Raw genomic sequence first — 12,721 nt, 5'->3', positions numbered from 1 at the left:
TTACCTTATTTTTCAATGAATTTGATTTAAGTATTTTTTATGAAATAATATAGTATTCATTTATTTACATATCATGGTAAATTAATACGATGTTATTTTATAATAATTTCAAATACTTGTTTAAGATAAATAACTATAAGTACACTAAAGTAATGTCATGTCACATACAAATTAATTGCAAAATCAGTTATTATTTTATATTTTTTTACGCCTTCGATTGCTACAATTCGCAAGTTTACACGCACACGACCAGATGCGCCGAATGCGTTCACTCCCTCCATTCGCTCGTTCCCCTCACTAGCTCAGTCATTCGGCCGCCCGCGTCGCGTGTAGACGTGCTGCGTGTAACAACACCGCTCGCGCGTATTCACCGACGTACGAATTTTAAAAACTCCTGGCTTGTGTTCACGTGTAATATCACAAAGAGTACTTCAGCATAGACGAACTGGATCTAATATTTTTTGTTTGTTTCTCTAAAGTGCAAAATGTGATGTGCTCAGCGAGCGTGCAATCCTGTGTAACGTTGCAAAGTGAACTAAAGTGTTTCTGAATTGGAAACAATTTCGGTGGTTTTGCTTTTAATTTGGATGCTTTCGTTAAGGTATGTTGGATGTTTAAATGTAAATAAAATGTATGTCTCTCTCACTGTACGAGTTTCTAGCTGTGACTAATACTTCAAGGTTATTGCGATTAAATTTGTTAGTGAACGGTGATATTTTCTTATCTATAAAGTTGATTCCTTTAATATTGTTTAAGAAATTGGATGACAGGTATTAAAAAATACAGCAAAAAAACTTTAATAGAGAACTGAATACTGAGTAGCAAAATCAACATTTCTTAATACCTATAAAAAGAAAACTACAGGCATTATAATTATCACAATAAACTTAAACTAGAAATTTTCGTACACATTACGAAATAATTTGAAAATTTTCAAGTTATTACGATTACGATATTAAATGAAAATTATTATTTATTAAAACAAAAATAGACCGATGATTTTGTTATGAATTGTATGTATATTATTATTCATATTTTAACGCCTTAACCTTGGAGTCAATGATTCATTTTAGTTACCTAAGAAATACTACTAAGTAAACATACCTAGTCGGTAAATAACCATAATTGTTATGAACATAAATACGCTTTACTACTGTTTTTCATAGGTAAATGAAATTTATTGTTAAATTAAAGCGTTTTTTGACGGCACACGAGTTTTTAATCCTTACTATTATAATTGCGATACTGAGTTTGTTCTTTTTTATTGTTTGGAACGCTTTCACGTTTTATCTACTCAACAAATCATGAAACTTTGTATAAACGTTATCAGGGATACAGAAAAGTATATATATAAGCCACGAGTGTTAATAATATAATGCTAGTCTATAATGCTAGACTTATTGAATTTTGTTATAATGTTTATTAAAGTTATTAGAATTTATCACCACATTATATTAAGTATAATAAATTTGTAAGAAGCAATATAAATCGGTAAATAAACTTTATATTGTGTCTATATATAACTTATTTCGGTCTTAAATGTTATTATATTTTAGTTCTAACAAAAATGAAGTGGTACCAATATATAGTAAGATGTGCACGTTTACCATTGTAAGATAACTTTGCTATGCCTTAAGATAATGGTGCCCACACAGGAGTCGCGATTTTCTAATTATATTCACACAGAATTATAAAACACGTTTGACAAGAGACATTATTGCTAATAATATAATTATTTATATTAGCTTAACATAAGCTCCCTTTGTGGATATTAATTAGCTCCAACCTCGTTTGTGTATTACGTACTATATATGAATATATTGTATAATCCATACGTCTTGGAGTCAGAGAGTACCTTAAGCCGATGGTAACGATTATTTTCATATAACGTTGTATATATGTATAATACATATAATTAATTATGTAGGAAATAAAATATTGACCAAAAGACAAAAGGGACTTTCTTCGGAATATGTGTTGTAAATGTTTGTCCGTGAATATTTGTCCATATATTGATTCTTAATATCATCTTGCAAAGACAAAACAGTTTCAGTAGTTTTGTTTGACGTGCTTTAATGTTAACAATAAAATATGTTAGAAACTTCCATTTATAATTACATATAAATATGTTTCCCCATATTGAAAATATAAAGATTGTGGTCGAATTTCTGTATGAATTGTGTCTGTTTCAGTATAAAAAATCGTGTTAAATAAAAAAAAAATGAAATTGTGCCTAACATAAAATTTAATTTAATAAAATATCTGAATTTTATATTTTAAATTAAATTTGAATAACGCGTGCCTATTTAAAGAAATTGTCAAAACCGTTAAATTTTAACAATGCTCATTATTTTAAGTTTATTCGTACGACGGAACGTTCAATTCTTAATGCTAAAACATTTCAATTGTTACATTTTAATTCAAAACCCACTTTCCTAGTTTCACTTGAATCTCAATTGAATGGAAATGCTTTCACAGTTCAAACCAATCTTTCTTTGACTCATCATGAATTGAACAATTCACGAATTATAAGAAATCATTCGTGGAGTAGTTTACTAGTGAAGGTCAATTGAATCGAATGGTAAGCAACGGTCAATAAAGAGTGGAATATAAAATGAAATATACGAATTCAGCCTCACTTGATTATTTTGGCCGATGTCCAGACGTTCGTGGGGAACTCCAATAGTAATTTGACTGTTCCGAGCAATATTTTGATGTATTACGTATTTTATATTTGTTATCTGCTTACATATATCTGACAGCTTATTTCTTTCTAATTTTTTTATTATATAGATATCGTTATCTAATCCTCTTATTTACATCAAGGTTTATTATTAATTATTATTATACAAGCCTTTATACCAAGCATAAAGGGTTGTTAATATTTAAATATTTAAAATACGTATTTACATTTAGTTATTCGATTTTTGAATTTATTTACTGGTGGTAGGGCTTTGTGCAAGCTCGTCTGGGTAGGTACCATCAGATATTCTACCGCGAAACAGCATTATTTGGTATTGTTGTGTTCCGCTTTGAATGGCGAGTGAGCCAGCGTAGTTACAGGCACAAGGGACATAACATCTTAGTTCCCAAAGTTGGTGGCGCATTGGCGATGTAAGCGATGGTTAACATTTCTTATAATGCCAATGTCTATCGGCGTTGGTGACCACTAACCTTCAGGTGGCCCATATCGTTTTCGTATTATAAAATAAGTATATATTCGTTTTGTAATTGTAAATTAATCTTATATTTTTAAAAGGTTTTATTTAGCTTGCCCTGTTTGTTGGTTTATTTATTTTTTTGGGTCCAATTTAGTAATTGAAATTTGTGGACAGGTTGATCTGATATTTGGTACACACCTTTAGTTCTGATGTCAATATAATTTAATATATGTATTGTGTATCGATTTTATTCTTTGTCTGATCAAATATACTAACATTGTAAATATGTAATTTTAAAATTGACTGTATTTTTTAATGTGATTATCTAGTCTGTCTGAATTAAAAAAAATTATAATTATGTAACTTCACGCTACGATTCTAAAGAGCGAACAGTGACAATAAACGTGAACTAATCTGACAAACTGGTATTCAGTTAATTAGATGTACTGGGTTACGTAACCATCTTGTGCATGCCTCGTTGGTCTAGTGGCCAGTTTATAAGGCTGTATACCGAGGTTCGAACTCCGCGTCAGGGCAATAAAAAGTTATAGGGTTTTTCATGTAAAGTACACGGTTGTTTCGGAATGCTTTCCTATTGGATGAGACGCACTTATAACTGCACTATAATAATTTTTCCGCAATTTGCTATTCTCCGATAACAATGGCCGCCATGACTGAAGTCAGTCAGGAGATCATTTGTACGAAACTGGCATTTGTAAAACAAATACAACCCGAGCGAAACCCGATACTCAGCTAGTTATATTCTAAATAAAATATAATATTAATCGTGGTCATTATAATTGTCATCAAATGCCATATATAATGTTTATAAACACGTTACTTGAGCTCTGACGTGACACAATAATTTTATAGAAGTGTTTCGTTGAAATGATCTTGAACTTCTAAATTGTTTAATGTAATGCGATTCGATGTTAATGCATGAATTGTTATTTATTTTTAAATCGTGATAAGTTTTATTTTGCTCAACGCTAAGTAAGCTATGTTTTTAGGATCTCTATCCTATTGATGTTGGATCTTGGATTATTAATTGTAATCTCACAATTCATAGTTAAAGAAAACACAATAATAACTACCAATGAACAACAACAACACAATAATAATTTGTCAATTCCTATTTTTTTATAGAATAGTAAGGCGGACGTGCATATGGGCCACCTGATGGTAAGTGGCCATCAACGCCCATAGACATTGGCATTATAAGAAATGTTAACCATCGCTTACATCACCAATGCGCCACCAACTTTGGGAACTAAGATGATAAGTCCCTTGTGCCTGTAATTCACTCACCCTTCAAACCGGAACACAACAATACCAAGTACTGCTGTTTTGCGGTAGAATATCTGAGGAGTGGGTGGTACCTACCCAGACGATCTTGCACAAAGCGTAGAGCACCAACCAGTATGAAGTATGAAATAGCACTGAACCCAAAACCAGTCCAACTTACACCTAACCGTTTTTATTTCCCGCAAGCTATTATAAATATATACCATCAATTTATATTTACAATAAGTAATACTTATTTACTGACTACAGTCATACATAATTAGATACAATTGCTATATAATCAAGTTTTAGTCGTAGTAGTAGTTAATTTTTGCTTAATGATTTTAATAACTTTGTAGTATGAAATAAAGCCGAGATGGCCCAGTGGTAAGAACGCGTGAATCTTAACCGATGATCGTGGGTTCAAACCCAGGCAAGCACCACTTAATTTTCATTTGCTTAATTTGTGATTATAATTTATCGCGTGCTTGACGGTGAAAGAAAACATCGTGAGGAAACCTGCATGTGTCTAATTTCACTAAAATTCTGCCACATGAGTACTCCACCCACCCGCATTAGAGCAGCGTGGTGGAATAAGCTCCAAAACCTTCTCCTCAAAAAGGTAGAGGAGGTTTTAGTGTAGCAATGGGACATTCACTGGTTTTTACTGTAGTATGACAATAATCTACAAATATATAAAAGAATAACTGACTGACTAACATATCAGCACACTACTGGGGCAAACACCACGAAATTTTGGTTACGGGTTCCTTTTACACAGCAGGTTAGTACTAAGGAATTATGAAAATTTACTCTGAAGTTATAAAGGCATAAAAGTTTGTATTTTTTTATTGAATAGTTAAGCGGACGAGCATATTGGCCACCTGATGGTAAGTGGTCACCAACGCCCATAGACACTGACATTGTAAGAAATATTAACCATTGCTTACATCGCCAAAGCGCCACCAACCTTGGGTACTATGATGTTAAGTCCCATGTGCCTGTAATTACACTGGCTCACTCACCCTTCAAACCGGAACACAACAATACCAAGTACTGATGATTTGCAGTAGAATATCTGATGAGTGGGTGGTACCTACTCAGACGAGCTTGCACAAAGACCTACCGCCAGTAAAATGTAAATGTATGAAAATCCTTCATTTCTGAAGACAGAGCTATGAAAATTGGTATTAAGCAATTCTAAATTGTGACGCGAGCGAAGCCGTAAAGCGCTTAACTAAACATAAAGCATATTATTTTTACGAGATGATATTAAAATTAAACAATGAAAAGTGAAGTCGAAATTCATCTACGAATCTCGACTCTATGTTGCACTTTTTAAGGTTTCTATCAGGATAATTAAAGTCAGTATCTAAGTACATACTACATGTATGTATAGCTAAAGCACTTTAAAAAAGCTACTTTCTAGATGACACACTTTTTAAATGTAACTAGGTCATTTAAATTAAAACATGTTATTAATTGAATGTTGATAATTGAATTGTAATGTTATTAATTTAAGTTAATCAATAAGTAATAATGATTAAATTTAATTTTGCCTTTGCTTGTCTTAAATGATTGCATGTTTTATTACAATATCTGCTGTACGCTTGTACAGCGACATAGACTACTTACTATCTTGGCAAGATTAAGATGGAAGCGTCAATAGCGCAATGGTTTATGGACCGCCTAGCGATGTAAATGTCGCAGATTCGAACCCGGAACGGTGACCTCGGGCTATTGTCGTCCCCATACCTAACAGTTGTAATTAAAATGATGTAAATAGGAATCAATCAAACAATAGCCAATCGTTGTCCACTGCTGAATATAGGCCTCTCCCAGCCTCATAGCCTCTCCAACTGGATGCGGAAAGCGGAGGACAAGGAGCTTTGGCGCATCTTGGGAGAGGCCTAATAGGAATATTAGTAATTATTTTAAAAAGGGCATTGCTTTTTATTAAAAAAAAAAAGATTGTTGAAAGTCTGTCACATTGCCAATCGACATTTGAACAGCAGGTGAGATTAGTTCCTAACCTTCTTATCAATAAGAGTTCTTAGCCCACCCGTGGGACATTTACAGGCTTCCCAATTCTACAGTCACCTTCCAAAATCTAACTTTCTAAAAAGGCATCTAGATAATTAAGAGTATTGATTGAGAATATTCAATAATCTATTAAAGACAGACAGTACAGCCTTCTTAAATTTGTAAGTTAAAGAAAATCGTGTTTTCGCTACAGTGACGTTGAAAAGATTTGTGATTTCTTTGCTTGAAATGACAAATCCTCATCTTATTTTTGTATAAAAGATTCGATTCTAAAATAATTCAGTATGGAAATGTCATTCAAAGCGACTATGCGGGTACGGACAATTTAAAGACACTGACATAAAATATACATATATAGAACAGTTATATACAAATAAATATCTTTATTTGTTTTTTTTTGTACTTCTAAATGGAAAGCTAACGAACAAACTGGATCAACTGATTGTAACTGCTCGCCATAAGATGAACATAGACATTACGTTATAATTCGTATTGCCTCTACCTCGTTGGTCTAGTGGCTTGATGTAAGGCCGCAGACCCGGAGGTCTTGGGTTAAATTCCCAGGTCGGGCCAATAAAAAGTTATTGGGTTTTTCTGTCAGAAAATTTTCAGTAGCAGCCCGGAGTCTTGAAGTTGGAAGTGTGTACACTCCCGTGCCTCGGAAAGCACGTAATGCCGTTGGTCCTGCGCCCGAACTCTTTCCGGTCGTGTTGGATTGCCGTCCCATCGGATTATGAGGGTTAGGGAATAGAGTGTACCTGTGTTTGCGCACACACTTGTGCACTATAATATCTCCTGCGTAGTTAGCTAATCTCTCTTGATATTTGCCGCCGTAGCCGAAATCGGTCAGGAGGACTTTATTATTATTGTAATTCGTATTTAGTAGTATAGTTTCAAAATTTTGTAAGATTATTGGTAGGCCAAATATTCTTTTTATATGTTCGACTTTTCAGCAAGTTTAACGACTTCTACTTTCATTAAAATGTAGTGTAAAAGGTATGCAAACATGCTCGTCTGATGTTTTATATTAGTAGTAGTAGTAACAGCCTGTGAATGGCCCACTGCTGGGCTAAGGCCTCTTTAAGGCTTTTTTCAGGAGAAGGCTTAGAGCTTATTCCACCAAGCTGCTCCAATGCGGGTTGGTGGAATACATATGTGGCAGAATTTCAGTACAATTTGACACATGCAGGTTTCCTCACGATGTTTTCCTTGACCGTCAAGCACGAGATCGATTATAAACACAAATTTAGCACATGAAAATTAAGTATTACTTGCCCGGGCTTAAACCTACGATCATCGGATAAGAATCACGCGTTCTAACCACTAGGCCATCTCGGCTCATAATATAATCTTACTGTAATTGCTTTCAATGCAAGTCAGTGCTTTGTTAGTCGTGATGAATGGGGTATCAAATAAACAAACAGTTACTTTCACATTTAAAATGTTAGTATGGTTTGCTAGATATAAAATATATTAAAAATAAACAAGCATAGCTATAGGAATATAAGGATATTACAATTTATTGTAGTAACAACACATTGTAGTTGGGTTGTCGTTAAATTTATGTAATATAAAATCACATCGAAAGCTTTTTAATTTAAATCGTAGTTAAGAAAACATCCACATTTAAGAACGGTACGAGTTCTCGCATTATATCGTCCGTTCAACCTCAGAATTTTAACACTTCAATCTCAGATCACTGCAAATCTCATCTAAGTTTTTAAAAAAATACGCGACTTAGTCGTTCAGTAATGGATTTTTTTTTAATCTTCAGTAACGAAGCCAAGGTCTAAATTGCTCTCCTTAAAATTCTTCACAAGTCTGGGGTACCTGTATATTCATTTAGACACAGGGCAAGACCAACTTGTCCCTTCGCAACCCAAACTGGTTTTAACTTTGTGTGAAATTAAACATTATGTTTTAGTTGTTTAGTACACGGGCTGGTAGCTAAATGGCTCATAAGATAATTATGAAGATCAGAGGTATTTTGTCTACGAATAAAAACTTTTTGTGTAAACCTTATTTGAAATTTTCTTTTTCTTTTTATTAATTCAAACCTCCGTCACATTTTCTTTTGAGGTCTTATGTAAACATCTTGATGGTATCGATATTCTGAATTGAATTTATTCTTGTAAAATTCGTTAAGGAGCTTCAACATAATGCATTCGACTTTACTGCGTTAGATATTTTACTCGTTTGTTACTACTAGCTACTTATTGTTTACATATATTATTTAAAGATTTAGTATTTTCTGAGTGTAATCTGAAAACATTTGAATTTCGAATCAAAAGAATAATATCAGTAAGGACATACGCTTATTTTAATATCAACTACCACCAAAATGCAATTAATATTATGTCAGAACAGAATTTTCAATTTCTACAGTAAATTGCATTTGAATAAAATGAATTATGCTGAATAACAAATTGAGATCTTTAACAAAAACACTAAACGATCACTTTCATACATACATCATAACTTTTTAATGCAAAAAGCACTCCTGATGAACTTTAAAGACCGTGAGACCGCACTTGAATAGTAGTCGAAAACGAATATTAGATGAAGATCTTTTTAGTCGATTAAAATAATAAATGATGATGATAAATGCAATTTGTTTACCTTAAAGATTAAGTATAAAAAGCAAATAGACAAAGTCGACATTTTTAATTAAAAAAATATGGTATATTTTTAATATGAACGATGCTAAGAGGTTTAGATTCATAAAAATTAAAGTAATTTCAATGATATCCCAATAATATTTAGTCTGGACGGAAAACAATTTACTTAGCTCATTTCCTATATAATGATAGAGTATACCTCGAGGCATTTAATTACGGTCAAATAACAGCCTTACCGGTGTTTTTATATATCAATGCCAAGATGGGGCTATAATTTATTGGGAATGTACATCATAAGGCGTATCGTCTTTAGTACCGCAAATTGCATCAATTATAATTTCAAAATCGTATCCAAGATTTAATCAGATGAATCAAGATTTTGTAAATTATTACGTTACTAATTTATCGCTACTGTTAATACAAACGATCTTATCTATAATTATATAGAACAATATCAAATATGATTGTTAATTTATATGCTTTGCGGTAATTCCCATATTTAATTTTGATTATACAAATATAGAATATGCCTGTTTCTTACAATTTGCCTTTGGATACTCATGGCTACTTCTCTGTTCCTTAGAGCTATAGCGTGAAGTTATAAAGCCTATAACCTTCCTGATTTAAAGTCCTTTATAACGAACAACAAGCAAAACGAACTATACAATTCAGACATTAATGAGATTTGCGCGTTCAAACATACAGACTCGAGCCACAAATTATATTTTCCTTTATTATTTATATTGTTACTTATGTTAACACGTATGCAATTAAAACTAAACTTCTTAAACGACCTCTTTCATCAAACGTATCGATAATTCGAGCGGCCTATACCAGACTGTTGTATCACGACACTTCGACGAATATGTACTTCAGATGTTGAAAGCAAAAAACCTCACAGCCACATTTATACTTTCATCTAAATTATAATTAATACTATAAATAACATTCTACGCGTGAAGAGAAAATCTCAAGGAAAAAAGAAACGGTCGAAATAAATGTTATATTGCTAAGATTGAAATATTTATGTGTTTCTCTGCTTGTATATAAAGATAAATTTATATATTTATATATACTGTTTATCCAATAAGGTTTAAATTAAAGATTACGATAATATTGACGAATTATATTTGCGCATTTCCGAGAAGAAACAACTTTGTTAACTTTTGATATAATCTAAATTTAACATTTTGAACAATTTCCAATAAAGCAAAATGTTATTCTTAATGTTTTTAATTTATGTTCTAAGTTATAATTAATTAATATATACCGTTTTAATGGTTGTAGTAAATACTCAAATTGAAAAATTGAAGTCGGTTTAATATAATACTATTTCAATATGTATTTTATATTATAAAAAAATAGACCTGTATTAATTAATAAAACAGTTTAACTTAGAAAATTACAAGCTTAATTACAAGCGGCGATAATAAGATAAGTAAGTATTCCATATTTTCATGTCCATACTCAAAAACCACATTTAAACGAAATGCTATTTTTGAAAACCGTGCTACGCTGAGTGGGAATTAAAAGCTAATAAAATAACAACATTTTAGCGCTTTATTTACGCTATTAAATCGTTTTAATGTTTTCGTTAATGGCTTCAAACTTAAACTTAAGGGCTTAACGGCGCTTTTATCGATTTTGGGATGCAAGAGAGGCAGGTGCGTTTGAAAAAAAAAAGTAAAAACCCCAAAGGGCAAACAAACTCAAGTGATCATGACTTTCGAATGTATTTTTTATGATGCCCTTTCTGTTCCCACAGTTCAACACGTGCTACCGGTAATGTAAACAATGAATAGACAGATGCTCGAATGTCACGCTCCATTATTTAATATCTAATCAATGCGGTTCCCAATTACGTAACCATAAATAATGTAATAGACAAGTCGATATGGAAATACGTAACGCGTGTATCGCGTAAAATGTTGAGTAAATTGTTATTTTTAACGGTTCATTTGCTCATACGCGGCTGCGGGGATAATGGCCGCCGGACAGCTGTCATGGCGCTGTCAGTTCTAAATTTAAAATAAACATTTTTATTAGTTCGTGACACGGACCTTGTTTGGATCAGTAATAGTTTTTTTTTACACTACTCGGTGCTAATGTTACAAATTTTTTGGTAGCTTTAAACTAAATGATAGACTGTTATGGTTTAAAAAATGATTTTTAACATCCTGCCTTATTCAAATTAAAAAAAAAAAACGCGTTGTGTTTTCACGTTTTGAATGATATGTTAATATTGTGGCAGATGGTATGTAAACGTGCGCATTTCAAAGTGTTGCCTCGCCATGAATTTAATTAAATTTTATTTGAAGTCGTTAAACGAAGGCGTGTTAGAGGGGAAGCTTTAAACCATCTTTAATATTTGTGATGAATGGAAACATAATTCTCTTAATTTCAAAGAGAATACTGTATGTACTGTACAGTAATTATTTTTCGTTTTAAACCTTACTATAAGAGTCATACTATATTAATGTAAATACTTATTGCGATGGATTTAAACGATGATTTATTTTCTTAACCAGCAAGCAAAATACTTGAATTAATTTTGTGCAAGAATTTTAGAGTATACCTAAAAATATTTCTTTCAGGTATATCAAAGCAAAGAAAGACAATATAATAGAACCTTTGTTAATAAAGGAAAGACATAAATGACTGATCTCGTGCCATCTTCCTCGCTCACTCAGTATCCCTTTCGCACCTACGGCTACCAGAAAAAACCCAAACATCAGCTTAAACAGTTTGGTTAGAATATTTATTTGAAATAAATACTACATTTGTGTTATTGTTAATTTTAGCTATTCCGTTATTTACTTGCATAATCAAATAATGTCAAAACAAGCTCAAATTAATCTCATTACATAATTAATATAGGAATATGAAAGCGGTTCATTCATTCAATATAATAAATATTTAAAATTTTGTATGCTGACCATACTTTTACTTTTTTTTTTGAAGGCGTTATAATAATATTGCCGACATGTCCCAGTAGTTAGAACACGTGAATCTTAACCGAAGATTGCGGATTCAAACCAGGGCACTCGCTACTAAATTTTTGTGTGCTTTTTGTATTTATAGTTCATTACGTGCTCGGCGGTGAAGGTTAACGTCGTAAGGAAACCTACATTATCCAAGAAGCCGCATTAAATCGATATTTACTAAGCTCCAAACCTCGTCAAAAAGCCCAGCATTGGAACAGGATGTAACTATACTTTTTAACTGTTACTTTATAATATTATTGGACTCAAGTCAATCTTAAAGAACGTTTATTTAAAATTAAAAATTGTTACGTTTTACTTTAAGTTAGTAAACATCTTTGGCGGTAGAACTTCTCGAGACTAAATATGTTTCAAGGAAATTAACTCCGTTTTGTTAAATGATTAATGCTCACCTAATAATGAGTAACGGAGTCGTCAAAAGTCCCACTTCGATAATTAACTTACGCCATATTGTATGTCACGCTATTATAATATTTATTTTTATGTAATAAAGGCGACAATCGAATGCATGTTTCAATGTATAATATTTGTCGATCGCGACGCACCTGCAACGACTATTCAATGTTTAACATTGCCATCTCTTTCAGCTTACATGTAATAGACAAAGATGTGT

At 32.3% G+C, this 12,721-nt stretch overlaps 1 protein-coding gene across 1 annotated transcript in view; it reads left to right on the top strand.

The window, feature by feature from the left end:
• Positions 1 to 293: 293 nt before the first annotated feature.
• Positions 294 to 12,721, top strand: part of LOC126781265 (leucine-rich repeat-containing G-protein coupled receptor 5) — a 263,720-nt gene continuing 251,292 nt past the window's right edge. Inside the window, exon 1 of the mRNA XM_050506159.1 lies at positions 294 to 601. The gene's annotated coding sequence lies outside the window, so the exon portion shown is untranslated. The remainder of the gene's footprint in view (positions 602 to 12,721) is intronic.

Source organism: Nymphalis io, chromosome 3, assembly GCF_905147045.1.
Source record: "Nymphalis io chromosome 3, ilAglIoxx1.1, whole genome shotgun sequence".
Classification (NCBI taxonomy): Eukaryota; Metazoa; Arthropoda; class Insecta; order Lepidoptera; family Nymphalidae; genus Nymphalis; species Nymphalis io.
Note: the sequence above shows the minus strand (reverse complement) of the source record. Positions and strands in the feature narration are given on the sequence as shown.